Genomic DNA, 17,711 nt, shown 5'->3' with positions numbered 1-17,711 from the left:
GACTTTTGAGTGTTGATCTTGTATCCAGATACTCTATTGAATTTGGGTATCAAATGTAGAAGTCTTTTCATAGAGTTTTTGGGGTCTTCTACATAGAGTATTATGTCATCTGCAAATAATTACAATTTAGCTTCCTCATTTCCTATCTTTGTTCCTTTTATATCTTTCTCTTATCTAATTGCTGTGATTAATAATTCCAGAGCTATATTGAGCAGGAGTGGTGATAGTGGACAACCTTGTCTTGTTTCTGATTTTAGCATAAAAGATTTCAGTTTTTGCCCATTTAGTATGATGTTGGCTGTTGATTATTCATAGGTGGCTTCTGTTAGATTGAGATAAAGACCATCTATTCCAATTTTTCTGTAGGGTCTTTATAATGAATAAGTGTTGGATTTTGTCAAACACTTCATTAATTTTATTGGTACATTTTTGGTATGCAATATAATGACATTCATCGTTGGGAATTTGTACCTTTATGTAATCTATCTTGGTTCTTATTTTTCCCCCACTCCTCTTCCCTCCCTTTAACTCCTCCACTCCTCCCTGTTTACAACGACTTTGTTCCCATTTTTTCATTTTCAAATATCAATTCCATTCCCTTCTTTCCTTTCCCCTACCCTCCCAGTTCCTCTACCCCTTTGCCTTTTTTCTTACTATTTCACACTACCAATTATATCATTTGAACTTATTTACACTTTCAGTTCTCACACCAGAGAAACTATCCAGTATTTACACATGTGTGTCGTATTAATTTTACTTAACACTATGGCCTCAATGTGCATCCACTTAGTTATAAAAGTCTCTAGTTTCTCATTCTTTATGGCTGAGTAGTACTCATTTTTATTTAAAAAATCATCTTCATCTAGTCTCCATTGGTGGGCAATTGGGCTGTTTCCAAGCTTTATCTATTACAAACTGTGCTGCTATGAATATAGGTGCACATATATCACTGTGGTATGATTCTTTTAATTCTTTTGGGAAGATACCTAGCAGAGGAATAGCTGGGTCAAAAGGGACTTCCAACCCTAGTTCTTTGAGGCATATCCATGATGATTTCTACAGTAGTTGCACCAGACTCCACTCCCACCAGCAATGGAGCAGTGTTCCTTTTTCCCCACAGCCCTGACAGCATTTGTTATTTTAGATTTCATGATAGCAGCCACAGAAATAAGACAAGAGAAAAAATAAAAGGAATAAAGATAGAAAATGAAGAAGTCAAATTGTCATTATTTGTCAAACGCATTTTCTGCATCTATTGAGATGATCATGTGGTTTTTGTCCTTCACTATTAATATAGTGTATTGCATTTATTGATTTGCATATGTTGAACTATCCTTGCATTCCTGGGATGAATCCCACTGGGTCAGAGTGTGTGATCTACTTGATGAACTTCTGCATTCTATTTGCCAGTATCTTATTGAGGATTTTTACATCTATGTTAATTAGGGAAATTGGCCTGTAGTTCTGTTGTTGTTGTTGTTGTTGTTGTTGTTGAGTCCTTCTCTTCTTTTGGAATCAAGGTAATGCTTGCTTCCAGGAATGAATTTGGGAGGATTGCTTCCCTTTCAATTTCATTAAAGAGTCTGAGAAGTAGTGGCATTAGGTATTCTCTAAATTTCTTGTAGAATTCAGCAAAGAAACCAGCAGGACCTGGGCTTTGCTTTGTTGGTAAGAAAGGTTCAATGGAACAGATTAGAAAATGCAGAAAGAACTCCAGACAGACCCAGCCACCTCATCTTTGACAACAGAGCCAAATGCCCTCACTAGAGGAAAGATAGTGTCTTTATAAATGGTGATAGAAAACTGAGTTTAAGCTTGCCAAAGATTAAGACTAGGCCTGTATCTTTCACCATGCACTAAATTAAAATCAAAATGGATCAAAGACCTAAACACTAAAACAAAAAAATAAAACCTGCTACAAGATAGCTTAGGTAGAACTCTTGAAAACATTGGTATAGGAAAAGACATTATGAGCAAAAGCTCAGTCACACTGGAACTACCATAAAGAATTAGCTAATGAGATCTTATTAAAAAGCATTTATGCAGCCAGAGAAACCACCATCAAAGAGAATAGACAACCCACAAAGTGGAAAAAATTTTTATCTGTTGTTCCTCAGACAAAAGACTACTGTCTAGAATATATAAAGAACTTGCAAAACTACCCCCCAAATTTAAAGACCCAATCCAAAATGGGCATCTGAAATGAACAATATCTCTCAGATGAAGTAAAAACAGCAAATAAACATATGAAAAAATGTTCAACATCAGCAGTTATGTGAGAGAAGCATATGAAAGAAATGCTGAGATTCCACCTCACTCCAGAAATAATGACTACTAGCAAGAAATCAACCAATAACAAATGCTGACAGGGTTGTAGGGGAAAAAGAACACTTTCCCACGGTTGGTGAGAGTGTAGACTGTGGAACCACTGTGGAAATCAGTATGGAGATATCTTTAAAAACTAGGATTTGAGGTTCCATTTGACCCAGCTATTCCCCTTCTTGGTGTTCTTCAAAAGAATTAAAAGCATGATACCACAGTGATGTATGTACACCCACGTTTATAGCAGTAGAGTTTGTAATAGCTAAATCTTGGAAACAGACCAAATGTGCACAGCTGATGACTGTATAAAAAAGATTTTTTTATACAATGAAGTACTACTCAACCATAAAGAAAGATAAACTAGAGACAATAATAGCTAAATGGATGCAACTTGACATTATACACTTAATTGAAATAAACAGGACACGTGTAAATACAGAATTGTTTCTCTGGTGTGAGAAACTAAAAGTGTAAATATAGATCAAAATGCATAATTGATGTTGTATAATAGGAAGAAAATGTCTAAAGGAGTAGGGGGAGTGGAAGGGGTAGAGAAAAGGTAAGAAAGGAAAAGAAAAAATTCGAGAAAAGAAAAAACATGGAAACAAAAGTCTTTGTTAATGTTGAAGGGAGGGCAGGGGAATGGGGAAAAAATTAGAAAAAATTAGATGCATCATGTAAAGGTACAAGATCCCAATGATGAATATAACTGTTTTGTATACCTAAATTGTACCCATAAGCTTAATGGGAAAAATAAATAAATAAAGTTAAAGTAGTCCAAAACAGCCTGGCCCAGGGTTATGCACATATTTATTGAAATGTGAGCAAATCTCTTTGACAATTTTTTCTAGGTAAGACCATGATAGAAAGTTTGTGCATTGTTAAACACATACCTACACTGTGATGCAACAGTAATTCAAGGGAAGTGGATACATATGTCCACACAATATTTGTATGTGAATATTCACAATACTTTTATTCTTATCAGTCGAAACCTGGAAACAATTATACAATTTGATTTTATAACTGATAATGTGAAATAGGAAGAGAAGGGCTAAAGGAGTAGGGGAATTGGGAGAGGTGGGGACAGGAAAGAAGGGAAAAGAAAAAAATGAGAAAAGGAAAAATGAAAAGAAGGTCTTTGTAAAGACCTTGGGAGGGTGGAGGGGGTGAAAGGTATGGGGAAAAATTAAGAACTAAAATAGATCTGTAAAGGTACAAGATCCCAGTGATGAATGTAACTGTACTGTATAACTACAAAGTACCAATAAACTTACTGAAAAAAACTTGGAAACAACTCAGACATCTACCAACAGTTAAGTGAACAAACAGATTGTGGTATATTCATTGAATGTTATCCAGGAATAAAAAGGGAAAGACTAGGAATATATGCAACAGAACAGATGAATCACAAAATAACATGTTGAGCAAAAAAAAAGCCAGTTGAAATGTAAATAGCATATTATTTCATTTAAGTTATGTTAAAAAGAGGCAAAAATATAATCTTAACTCTAGGGGTTGTCTTTGGTTGGAGGATTTGACTAAACTTTCGAGGCTAATAAAACTGTTTTGCTTCTCAGCCTGAATAATGATAAAATGGATGCATATATTTGTCAGAAGTCACTGAACTTAAGATCTGTGCATTTCAATATATGTAAATTATTTCAAAGAAAAATTGTAAGGATTGCTGTTTTGTAAGAATTGTCTATTTCAAGAAATGATGCTCTGAGCATTTTTCCTTCTTTGAGACATCTTCTCATAAGGGTGAATATACAGCACTACACCTAGTATACTGACAGCACAAAATATAAGCCCTTTGAAAAATGACAAACTGTTACTCTATTGGGGAATCAAAAAAGGAAAAAGTGTCATTCAAAAGTCTTCATTAAAATTTCACTTTTTTTTGCCTGTCATAATAGATCTTAAATCAATTCTCTGATTATGAATTGCTTATTATTTTCAGCCTCCTTTATGAGAGCAGAGAAAAATATTTTAATTCAAGGAGGCAATCAAGGAAATATGATTGCAAATGATAATGAACAAAGGCACTTTATGAAGCCAAAATGATTGGTAAGTGTTTAGAGATCTATAAATTAAGAGCCGTGCAGCATGTATATGGTTACTTCATAAGAAAATGCTTTCATTCTTTACAATTTGCACAGAAACTTCATTTGGCTTTAGTGGTCAGTAAATTTATCCAGAACCCATCTTATATCTGCTTATAGAACACAAGGCCATGTTTTTCAGGTTTCCATTGCTAGATTTTCCTCAACGAATGCTGCAGTCATAAATCCCTTCATCTGTGTGCACACACACATTGTTCTTCCAACCAGTGAGTGGGCTTCAGAGTCATGTTCCGAGATCTCCCACATCTTAGTCCTGTGACCTTGAGCGAGTCAACCTGTCTGCTATTCACATTCCTCATTTATGAAAAATAGGATAATAATGAAATGAACCTCAAGATTGTTTACAGGTTAAATATGATTAAGTATTTAGCATAGGATATATATTATAATAAGCTGGGCATGGTGGGGCATGCCAGTAATCCCAGCCCTTGGGAAGCTGAGGCAGGAGGGTCACTGTGATTTCAAAGCCAGCCTAAGCTTCATATTGTGAGTTCAAGGCCAGCCTGAACTACAAAGTGAGAAAGAAAAAAAAAGATATAGCTCATGTTAAATTTCATGACATGATGGGAAAAAAGTAAACATACAGTGAAACCTTAAGGGTGGGAGAAAACTTAGATATTATCAATTTATAGATGAGGCTACTGATGCTTAGAAAGGGAAATTGACTTACTAAAATCACACATATTTGATGTCAGAGCTGATACTGTATTCCCTGACCTCCAAACCAGGCTCTTTTTCATTCTTGCTCTTTTTCATTTGCCTCCCAACTTTTACTGCCAGGTACCCACACATAAGAAGGCACTGTGGTGAACACAGCTAAAAGATCCATACTCTACCCCTAGACTGATACCTCCACCAACTTTTTTCTCACCTACAAAATGAAAGAGTTAACACCACACAATTGCAAAGATTGACCAACAACAACATTTTATGATGCTAGCAAATCTAAATCCCACGTCATGCTTATAGGTAAAGAGCAGGACAGGAATGGCACTACCACCTACAGTCCTCTGCTCTGACTCAACACTCTGTAAAGTGTCCAGTCTTACACTCAGTTTCTTGACATCTCCCTCCAAAGCTTTCACCCTTTATTCGAGCAATGTGTGCAGACTGTCATGAGCATGACACGGAAAGAAATGAGATCTAGCAGGAGACTGTACAGTGTGTCCTCCATGCCTGAGGTATCAGATATTTAAGTGACAAATCACCCAACAGTTCTATAACAGCAGAAATAAGTAGTAGAAAAAAATTTTAAGAAATAAGTTCAATTTTGCCTACAAGATAATAGGTACCTCCTATTTCTAGACTATCTGGAAATGCTGATTTGTGATAAGAGGTTACATACACACAAGTTATATAAGAACTGCAAAGTATGGCAAATATATCCATGCCATAGATTAAAAGAAAGGTGGAAGTGAGCTCACGCAATGTGATGAGATGAAGAAAGAGATACATCATCCTCTCCACTGGCTTTCAGATGGCATAGGATAGGCCTGGATGAATAGCAGAGCTCTTGAAACAACATACAGGAGGCAAGCAGGGGTGAAAGCATAGGAAAGAGATGAAAGGAAAAAAGTGGAGCCACATATGTGCTCCAGGCAGAATTCAGAGGGAAAGAATGGGGGCCTATTTGTCCCTCAATTCTTTTTCCCATAAACCCCCCATAGGCCCAACTTCTCCAATGGCAGAGCCTGAGGAGCTCCACACATGGGTTGAAACAACTTGTTGACCAGTTACTCACACATGAAATCCAAGTACACACTAAATATTCCTACACTTTGTGCAGGAAGGGAACCAGGCAAAGGATTCACTTCCAGTAATGAACAGAGAAAGGAACTGAGGGTAGTTTGCTTGGAGAAGATGGTGATTTGGGGCAGAGGAAAGCTTCACATACGTGAAAGGCTAAGACATCATGAAGAAAAGATGTGATTTCTCCATAAGTAGAACAACATAATTTTCAGGGTCCTTGGGAGAGAAATTGGTTTAACTCTGTTGACCCTAGGTCCAGTTCAGCACTTGCTCCATTAGAAGTGTTTTTTATTAAAGTTTCTTCAAGATAAGTCCAAACAGGTTTGGTAGACTTTCAGCTTCTACCATTACTCTCATTTAGCTTTGTGTAAGGCACACATGCAGTGAACAACGATCTAAATGTAGCACATGGTTTAAACCTGAACCTGAAAGATGCTCGCCAACTTATTTCTCCTTCCCTGATCTTTTGCAGGTCCAATGAGATCAATGCCTCACTCTCCAGAACACCCACAGTACTTGCCCTTGTGGCAAAAGATACTCAGACAAAAGCACTTATGAACAACGCCTTTCTAGCTCAGGCTGACATGGTCCACATTGCTCCCTCTGCTGGTGACTTGGTGAATAAGCCAGTCAGACTAGCTAGTAAGGTGTTTATATGTGCAAAGCCACCAGTCAACCTTAAACTGGAATCGTGGGAAGTTATACTACATATCAGAACAGAGTCTGGACAGTCTTTCCATACAGTGTACCATAGAAGCACTTACTAAAGTGATTTTGTCATTTGCAATGTTTTATTACCAGTGATTGTTTTCTTCTTTTGTAATAGACCCTTTGGATGATCTCCTGAAAAGTGCTTATTAATAAAATATTAAGTATTGGATTTCTATTTCTCAAAAATCTGTGTTAATATCTATCACCCTCGATGAGGCAATAGTGGTATTACTGACCACATGAAAACCTGAAGACTAATCTCTGAAGAAGCATCAGCTTTTCTCTCAAAAGCTAATTATTTTAAGAAGTCAGTATCCAAAATTGAAGATTACTACTTTCAGCTGCAGGCAATAGGTGTGTTGTTCTTTGAGGCACAACTTTTTATTCTGACCAAATAATTTTTCTAAGTATGAGGTGAGATCAAATAATATGGTGAATATTTAAATTTTTTAAACTTTATTGCAATAAAAGACCCATTAGCATTATTCCCTCCCAAGCTGTTCCCCTTGCTTCAAATACATTTATCCAGTCATTCTTACCACATTCTGAAGCAGTTCTGGAAGTCCTCTTTATGAGAGTTGTGGCTGCCTCAATATCCTGAAGCTACTCAAACTATCCACCTTTCAGGGTCATTTTGAATTTGGGAAAGAGCCAGAATTTGCAGAGTGCCAGACCAGTGAACAAAATAGATGAAGGCACACTGGAATGTGTTCACAAGCCTGCCGTCCATTGGATGGCACCTGGCAGCCACATTTGTTGTAGTTTTAATTGTGCCTCATAAAGACCATCATGAAAGAGGACTTTCAAAATTGCTTCAGAAACTAGCAAATATAATGGGATGAGTGTGTTTGAGGCATGGGGGAGTACGTTGAGGGAAATTAATAGCTATGTATCTTTTGCTGTAATTTTTATTTTTTGCAAGTACATGTTTGCATTACATAGTGATTACACTCCTTGTGTAAAGTTGGTTCATGTACAAAAAAAATCTTAATTCCTTTTTCATCCCCTGTCCTTCCTTTCTGTCCATCTCTTGATCCCCTTCTTATTTGAGAAATATCTATCTCCCTATTTCCTATTTTCTATCTTTTATTTTGTTCTTATATTTTGAGTTTCTAATTCAAGAGAAATCATTCAATATTTAAACTGCTTAATTTGTTTCATGTAACATAGTTTCAAGGTGATTCCATTTTACTACAAATGACTCAAGTTTTTCTTTATGGCAGATTACTACTCTATTGCATTTACATATTACATATTATTTATACATTCACTGTTTGATAGACATATAGGTCACTTCCAAGATTTACCTATTATGAATTAAACTTCCATACACATGGGTATGCATGTATCAGTGTAATATGATTAATTTAAATATTAACTGAATATTTTGATTACATCATGTAAATTTTACATACTTTTTTATCCAAATATTCTGTGCATATGCCAAAAGTAAAATGAAAGCTATAAACATTGAAAATAAGCAGAAAAACTTCAAAGTTAAAGATTGTTACTTTTATATCATTGTCACTTAAATGCCAAATATAAAGACCCAATTCTAAAATGGGCATCTGAAATGAACAGACATTTCTCAGACAAAGAAGTAAAAGCAAGAAATAAACACATGAAAAAATGTTCCACATCACTGGTCATTCGAGAGATGCAGATGAAAACAACACTGAGATTCCACCTCACCCCACAAAGAATGGCTGCTATCAAGAAATCAATGAATAACAAGTGCTGGAAAAACTGTAGGGGAAAAGGAACACTTCTTCATTGCTGGTGGGAGTGCAGACTGGTGCGACCACTGTGGAAATCAATATGGAGATACCTCAAACAACTAGGATTAGAAATCCCATTTGACCCAGCTATTCCTCTGATAGGTATCTTCCCAAAAGAATTAAAAGGATCATATCACAGTGATATATGCTCTCACCTATGTTTATAGTGGTACAGTTTGTAATAACTAGAACTTGTAAACAGCCCAATTGTCCATCAACTAGAGAGTGGATAAAGAACATGTGTTTTTTTTTAATAGAGTACTACTCAGCCATAAAGAATGAGGAACTAGAGTCATTTCTAACTAAATGGATGCATATCAATGCCATACTCTTAAGTAAAATCAATAGGACACACATGTATAAATACCGAATAGTTTCTCTGGTGTAAAATACTAAAAGTGTAAATAAGGATTAAAACGCATAATTGATATTGTGTAATAGGAAGAAAAGGTCTAAAGGAGTAGGGGAAGTGGGAGAGGTAGAGGAAAGGTATGAAGGAAAAAGAAAAAATATGAGAAAAGGAAAATCATGGAAACAAAGTCTTTATAAACAGGGAAGGATGGAGGCGGTAAAGGGAGGGCCAGGGAATGGGAAAAAAAATAAGAACCAAGATATGTCATGTAAGGTACTAGATCCCAATGATGAATGTAACTGTATTGCATACCTAAAATGTACCATTAAACTTAATTAAAAAAAGAAAATCAGTTAATTTTAATAATAGTTCTAATATTTGAAATATTTCTATCAATCTCAGAAAAATCTCAATAATAAAAATAAAAAATTCTGTAGTAAAAAATATAATTTGAGGGTTACAGTGTTATAAAGCAATGCTCTTTACTAATATAAGAAACATGGAAAAAATAACAAACAAGGAATCTTTGACTGAAGATCATGTGTTCTAGGCCTGCTGTGTCTATGGCTAGTCTTCTAAGTTGAATGAATTTCCTCAAAGCTATAGCAATAACTTATGAGGAGAAACAAGCTGAAACTGACTATAGATATAATTCATAATTGCATCTAAACAAGCTGCCAATATTCTACCTGTAATAGAAATATAACGGTTGAATATTAGAAAAAATTTATATGCACATCAAAGTAATGCAATTTAAATTTTTTAATTAAACTTATATAAAATGTTTTAAAATCCATCAATTGGAAAATATTTCAGAAATATCCATTTTAAAAATTTATAGCTCATTTTACTCCTTTTTACTCAAGTTTTTTGGATAATAACATCCATATAATCATAGGAAGGTAGAAAGCGACAGATCTCAGTTCAGAGAAGAAAGAGCTTTCTACTCATGACAGCTACTTGACAAGACAAAGTGCAATGTGGTCAGAAGTAGAATTCAATTTCTATGAAATTCCTTTAAACTCTAGGACTTATATACTCAATAATTGATTTTTGCTTCCTCTTGGGTTAATTTCCCTGGAAGAAGCTAGTTGTTACATCATGAGACATGGTAATTTCAGATGCTTGACCCTCAGAAACCATGTGAGATAGCTTTATTTATTTATTTCATTATCTATTTTAGATAAGGTCTCCCTATGTAGTCCAGGCTGGCCTTGAACTTACAGCCATCCTCCTGTCTCAGCCTCCCAAATGCAGGGATTACAGGTGTGCACCCCATGTGAGATATTTTAAGTGATTTTTTTTTTAAACTTGAGCGATACTATGTGTTAGGCACAATTCTAGGGCTGGAGATGCAGTGGAGAGCAGTGATGATGGTTCTGTGGTCTAATAATTACCTAATATCTGCCTCCCATAAAAATAGATAAGTAAAGAGTGATAAGAAATATGAGTATATGGAAAAGCTTAGAAAATTCTCAGGGGCAACACAGATGCAAGCTGTGATTATTTTTAAATTGACGTATATATTTACATCATTATTTCATCCTATATGTGAACATTAGTTACACAAATAATTGTCATATACTCTCAATTTTAGTTTTCTCTGCTCAGGTTTTCAGATTTCTGTTTCTTATTCTGGGCACATCTGAACTTCTGTTAACTTTATTCAGTCTTATAAAGTTGTCCTTCTATACAAGCATGTTCTATCTCTCAAAATAGCTTCTATGAACCTGAAGGTAAGGGTCCTATCTTGCATTTTCCTGTTCAACCCCCTAAATGTTTAGATCAAGGTTAAGTGCTCAGAAGTCTCTCAAGAGACAAGAATGGCTGCGTAAAGATGTTTTCCTTTGTATTTGATAATAAAGTCTCAGATCTGTAGCATTTTGTTTTTATAAAGAGTAAGAGCCATTCTATGAGTGTTCCCTATTCCTACATAACATTCTCCCCAAAAAATGAAAATTATTATGAGAAAAATTCAGCAAACAAAATTAACATGACTCAAAACTTTAAAACCCTGAAAGTATTTCAGAACATATCAGAAATTCAAGCTGGGTGTGGGTGTGCCTGTAATTCCAGTACCTGGGAGGCAAAGGTAGGATGACTGTCAATGTGAGGTTAGCCTGGGCTGTGGAGCAAATTCAGAGCCAGCCTGGACCACACAGTGAGACCTTGTCTTGAAGGAGAAAAAGGAGAGGGGGAGGGAGCGGGGAGAAGGGAGAAAGGGAGGGTGAATGAGGGAAAGAGGGAAAGAGAGGCCCGAGAAGAGGGAGGAAGAGGAGAAGGAAGTCAAATCCGTGGATGCGTCCGGCAACCTTTGACTTCAAGAAAGAGAAAACATGCCTCAATATGTAATTCTTTTTCACTTTTTTCAACTGCACCGAGATCCTTTTGTCATTATTTTTCTGTTTCTCTTGCATAAAAGGCTAAGAACCTCCCTTCCGCACTCTTAAGAGCTGATCTGAATCCCCACAGAGCGGTACTATGCAAATTCGCAATTATTTCCTGTGAATGTTCTGTGAAAGTGTTGAAATCAGGCATGAACACTTCCAGCCAAACTGCAATTTTTTTCAGGACCTTTACAACAAATCCAAGTTCTGAAAACAAAAAGTGTTAATAGTAATTTCTTGCTCAATTTGCAAAGGCAAAGGTTTCTGCCCCCCCCACGATTGTAATGTTTGAATAATAAACTATAAATAGTGTTCATCAACATCACCTCTCTTCCATTCCTCAACTGCTGTTACAACAGAAAGCTTCCACAATAACCACAGGGACAAAAGGAACTCACCACTGTTTCCTGGTAACACACAGTTGGGAAAATATCTGAAAAACTATTTCTGATGAATGGTTAGGGCTCCGCAGCAATCATTCCATCATTATAGTGAGAAGAGAGGGACAATGAAATGCCACCTCAGGAAGCAGAATATGATGTCAAGAAAGCCCCTATCAAACAGGAAAACAAAGTGGAAAGCCTTCCTCTTTCAAGTCCCAGTGATATTTGGGGAGGAGAGATTAAATGCCCATGACTCATGTGTCCCCTCCGAAGTAGAATTCTGGTAAGAGACTGCTTAATAGAAACTTCCACATAGATGGGAGGATTTGTGGCTAGCATGCTTCCCTGGGCTTAGCTGGGACCCCTACCAGAAAACAAGAGAACACATATACAGGGCCTCATCCTAACTAGGACATGGGAAGGACAGTACAGCACCGCTTGAGTGAGGAGGCTAAACAGAAGAATCCTGAGGGTGTTTCTGGCTTCCTAAGAAATGCAGGACACCTAGGATCTCCTGCACTCTGGAGCAGGGGTTCAAAGACAAGAGTGCCTGTGGGGGATTGCAATCAGGACACTGTGGTTGCAATATTTAAGGACTTCAAAACCAAAGACAACTTGGCTTTGGGAGCCTGATGGCAAAATGGACAGATAAACCCATGTCCAAAGCCAGCTTAGGGAACAGCTCGGCCACTGCACAGTGGAGAGCAGTGAGGGCCCCAAAGGGTTCTGCAGGGGTCACAAATTCCTATCCTTCCCTCAGGAGTGTGAGGTCACACAGGCCCCACACCTTGACCTATGCAGGTGCCATTTGGAGTTTGGAGATGGGAGAACGGGAACTTTTTAAAAGACTGAACACATACTCAAACAACTTTAAGCTGTCTAAGAGTGGCTGTTTAAATCCCAAAGTATTGAGATAGCACAAACTGGCAAGCTTAAAGTTAGTTTCTATATCTTGCCCTAAACACAAACTTTCAGCAAAGTGGGATTAGTAAGAAGGATAACACCAGTTTTAAGAAACTCCATTTGCTTCGTACATCAGTGAGGCCTGTGAATACATAATAACACTACCCAGAATGCTGAGCTCTCCTTCACCACCCTCTAACATATTTAAGGAAGTTCAAATGCTCCTCTATCCCATCCCAACATTAAATTTTCTTCTTTTGACAGGTTTCATCTCACTAGGATGCGCCTGAGAAAATACTGACAGCTAGAAAACAATGGGTCCAAAAGTTCCCGCACTATCCCAGGAGAATTAAAGCAAAGATGTTCCCAGACCAAAATCCTGGGCAGTGCTGAGTGAGCCGTGAGAAGGAGGAAGTGCATGGGTCCACCTGCCATTTGGGGGTGGGGATGGAAAGGCCCAGAATCATCAACCAAAGCATTTGAAACCAGCCTGGGAAATCAACCAGACTGCAGGAATGACACCAAGTTTCCTCTCTTTTGTTAGGGGTCCACCTGCCATTTGGGGGTGGGGATGGAAAGGCCCAGAATCATCAACCAAAGCTTTGAAACCAGCCTGGGAAATCAACCAGACTGCAGGAATGACACCAAGTTTCCTCTCTTTTGTTGGTCCTAAATGAAACATCCCCTCCAAATCTGGAAAGCTCTGAACCATGGCTGCAGACTTACCCAGAAGTAGGACGTTAAAGCAAACCCGCCCTACACACACACACACACACACACACACACACTCACACACTCAAAGCTACCATGTATTAAATAGCCCCTGGCACTCACCACCATCATCACACACTATCACCATGGAATTGAAGCAAATCCATTCCATCCAATTCCTAGGGCACAAAAATCTTGCTTGAGGTACCACGTAACACCCTTTATAAATTATTTTCCTTCATTTGTGCTCCCCTGTGATGGCCATTAACCTCTTCAGATCCTTTTTGCAAAGATGACATGGAAGAATAAACTCACTTTATTTTCAAAAAAATGAAAACCATTGAGATTAATAGGAAACAAAGAAGAGGACCAAGGGTTTGCCTTCTGCCAGATCTGCGAAGGGCCCACTGCAAAAGACCCTCAGCTGTGCCTTCTCTACTCTTTTGACTGCTTTAGTCAAGGTTGACTTGCACTCATATTTTCATTTCCTTTCATCCCTTCAGGGGCTGCTATTGTTTCAGACTCCCGTCATTCAAACCTAAGACTCCATTCTACATAGCAATGTCAAAGACCTCTGCTGCTTCCTTCTAATTAGCCTTACTCCTACAGCAGAAGCCTACTTGTATTTTCCCTCTGCATTCTTTTCTGGGCAGCATGCCCAAGGTCAGAGCACACACAGTTATACTCTGGCTTGGTCTTTAAAAGCACTGCTTCTCGCTTCTACCTTGTAAAATATCTCCTTTCTCTCACAGCCCAGCCTATAGTCAATACCTGGGAGGCTGTTATTTAAAAAACAAAAAGAAAGGCATCCTCCCTCCTCCCTCAATTTTCTTTCTCTGTGAGGCCAGAAAAGCCCAGAACTCATTGACTTTTTTCCCAGAGTTATTTCCTTCATTTTTACTTCTAGAAATAAAAAAAAAGCAATACTCTATCAATATTTCATGATCACAATTATCTTTAACTGGCAAAAGTGCCTTCCATTATAGAAGGTAGAAGGACAACATTTGTATAGTCCTTGTAGAAAGATTCTTGTTCTATTACATCCAGGGGTGGGGGTGATAAATAATTAACTAACTAAAGTTGTTACTATGAATAATAACACGTTCAGCAAGGACTTCCATCAGTATACAAAATCAGGCCCCTGGGGATGCCACTACCTGTAATCATGCACACACTCCACTGCTGATCACTCCCGACTCAGACCCCAAGTACTGTACCTGTTTCCATCTTGATTACAGAGGCCTCTTCTTGAACTTAGACCAGAGTTAAGAAATGAGATCTGAAATCCCGAGCAGGAAAAATGTCATAAAAGGAAGCACTGACTACAAGCACAGCCCTCTGCCTAGCACATGACGCTAATGTGGAGAAGCAGCCTGGCCCCTAGCCCTGTCACTCAGAGCCCTGTGACCTCAAGTCACTCACCTGACCTCTACCATGCCTCTCCCCAAGGACCGACCATTTCCAACCAATGGAGGGTTTTAAAACAAAACTAAGCTTTTGTAAGAAAAAAATACACCACGTCTTGCTAAATGCTTTGAGAATTCTAACCTAACAAATGTATTCATAAAAATTACACATTTTTTAAACTGCCATTTTAGTACTGCAATTGACTTGTTCTGCCATTCAGGACTCTTGCTATCTCATTGCACATGGTTCTTTTTGCCACTGTTTGCCACCACCACCACCCCAAGAACACATCTCTTCCTGGGAAAGGGACCAAGAAGACCAGGCCTTTATACACAGTGCTGCCAAGTCTTTTCCCATTACACTGTCTTTCAGAACATGGGGGAAAGATCCTTAAGGATTTCTTCCAGCTTCAGCCTCAAACTGGAGTCCAGGAACTTGTATGGCCTGCACTGGGCTCATTATGCACTTTTTATTCAAAGAAATATTTGTAGCTACCTTGATGACCATGCCAATATTTTGTAGCTCATCTACATAAGTAAAAGAATAAAGATCATGCTTAGAATTGGATGATAAATTCCATCAGCAGCAATTCACCTAGCTGGATGAGTGGACTGAATTTTAATTGAATTGGTCAACTGAATCTGAATAAATTTCAGGAAAATATACCAAGGACTTGGTTGATTTAGAAAGACAACAAGCCCCTATTTAGATCTTACTATCTATTGTCCACAAGAAAAACATTCCTAGAGGAATTGATGGACTCTTTCTTTTGTTTGAGGTATCAGGGATCGAATGGTGCCACTGAGCTAAATCCCTGGCCCTCTGGATTCTTTCCCAAAATAGTGACATAGTAAAGAAGCCATAGAAGCAAAGGCTTGCCTAGGCTAGAAGAGCTCAATGCAGAATATGACAAATCAAAAGGAATAGATCCACTGGGCCAGTGGAGTGGAGCAGAAATAGGTATCTATGCAGAGTACGCCTTCCTGCAGGAAAGGCAACAAATGCCACAGCAATTCATGTCTGCAAAATCAAAGAAATTTCTGCAAAAGCATCTCATCCTACTGGCAAGAGCAAGAAGCTCTGTTAGGTTGCTGACTAATTGGAAACTAGTTTGTATGACAATGAAGTCTTTCTTTGTATGATATTAGTCCTAAAACTAAACTTTATCTTCTCTGAATATGAAAGTTTGGAATTTGGAATTTGGCGATTTGGAACTTATTCAAGTCTCTTCCCACCCTTCCTTCCCTTGCTCTATTCATTTTTTTTTTCTTTTTTCTTTTTCTTTTTCTTTTTTTTGCTTTTCCTTCATTTCCTATGAATCAATTACTTTCAATTAAATTTGTGTTACTAAAAGATTATCAAAGTTTAGTTTAAATTTGTAACTCAATCTCCCACTTTAAAACATAGTAATGACTAAGTTTGGGTTTATAAAATTCAAGGAGAGAAGGAAAGATATTGGTAAAACTCCACTTACAAAAAAGTAGGGGAATGGTGTGTCTGTATGTGTGAAATATCATGAGGCCCTTAAAACCAATTTTTAACCAAAAAACTTTACAACTTGTAGAAATGTTCATGATATATTAAATGAAACATAATATGAAACAACACATTATTTACTCATATTTTCTAAAAGTAAAATTAGTTAACCTGAGTGAAAATACTTCAAATGTTAACTGGGGGTTTTTTTCCTGATGATATATTACTGAGAATTTTATCTTCTTTATATTTTCCATATGTCTACTATAATTTTTATTTATGGAAAATTAATTAAATGTTCCCTGTCTCAATCACAAAGAGTTGATCAAGGAGTGATACACAGAAAGAGATGAGGCAGAGGATTAAAGAGGCAAAAATTGGTAGTGACCTTCCAAATGCCATCTAGGGTGAGAGAGACTCGGCTTAAGTGTGGCACCAGGGACAAGCAAGCAAGATGTCATTGATTTAGGTTATTAGGATTCAAATCACACCTAACCCACTCCCCTTTTTTCTTAATTCTCTATATTATTGCTAGAAAGTTCGATTTTTTTATTCAGTTGCATCTGAAGTCAATAAAATAGGTAAAATGTACAATCTGTGATTATGTCCTACATTTGCCATGTTTTACGATTTTCTGCAGTGATTAAAAATAAGCTTTCCTCTCTTTCATCTCGGCCACCCAACATGCCATCTAGAGTGACGAAGACCCAGAAACTTCAGGGCCATGTGAGCCACAGCCACAGCTGCACAAGCAAGCACCAGAAGCACCCAGGAGTCCGGGGTAATGCTGGTGGCAGGCTTCACCACAGGATCAGCTTTGACAAATATCACCCAGGTTACTTTGGGAAGGTTGGTATGAGGCATTGCCACTTAAAGAGAAGCCAGAGCATCTGCCCGTCAACCTTGATAAACTGTGGACATTGGTCAGTGAGCACACACAAGTAAATGCTGCCAAAAACAAGACTGGAGTAGCTCCCATCATTGATGTAGTGCAGTCAGGATACTACAAAGTTATTGAGAAAGGAAAACAGCCTGTCATCGTGAAGGCCAAATTTTTCAACAGAAGAGCAGAGGAGAAGATTGGGGTGGGGGAAGCTGTGTTCTGATAGCTGGAAGCCATAGGAAAGGGGACTCATTAAATGCTAGCAAATGGTTTGCAAAAGAAAAAAGAATAAGCTTTACAAGTCTAGAAACCTAGTCTATAGCAAGACAATTTGACAGTAAGACAGTCCTTATTTCTTTATATTGCATGAGGGAAAAATTCAATAAAGAAAACTATTCTTTATGGTAGAGAACAGAGACCATAGTCAAAATTTAATCTTTTCTTAAAAACTTCATTTCACTTCATTAGTCAGCTATCCCTACCCTTCATTTGGTGTACTAGGTCATAAATCCATTTAATAGTA

The 17,711-nt window shown here is 37.6% G+C and overlaps 1 pseudogene; it reads left to right on the top strand.

Annotated features, from left to right (window-relative positions):
* The first annotated feature begins 16,989 nt into the window (after nt 1–16,989).
* LOC104876647 lies at nt 16,990–17,503 on the top strand (annotated as a pseudogene).
* The last annotated feature ends 208 nt before the right edge of the window (nt 17,504–17,711 follow it).

The sequence above is a fragment of the Fukomys damarensis genome, unplaced genomic scaffold, assembly GCF_012274545.1.
Source record: "Fukomys damarensis isolate Sample0158 unplaced genomic scaffold, DMR_v1.0_HiC HiC_scaffold_15, whole genome shotgun sequence".
NCBI classification, from domain to species: domain Eukaryota; kingdom Metazoa; phylum Chordata; class Mammalia; order Rodentia; family Bathyergidae; genus Fukomys; species Fukomys damarensis.
This window is presented reverse-complemented; position numbering and strand designations above follow the sequence as displayed.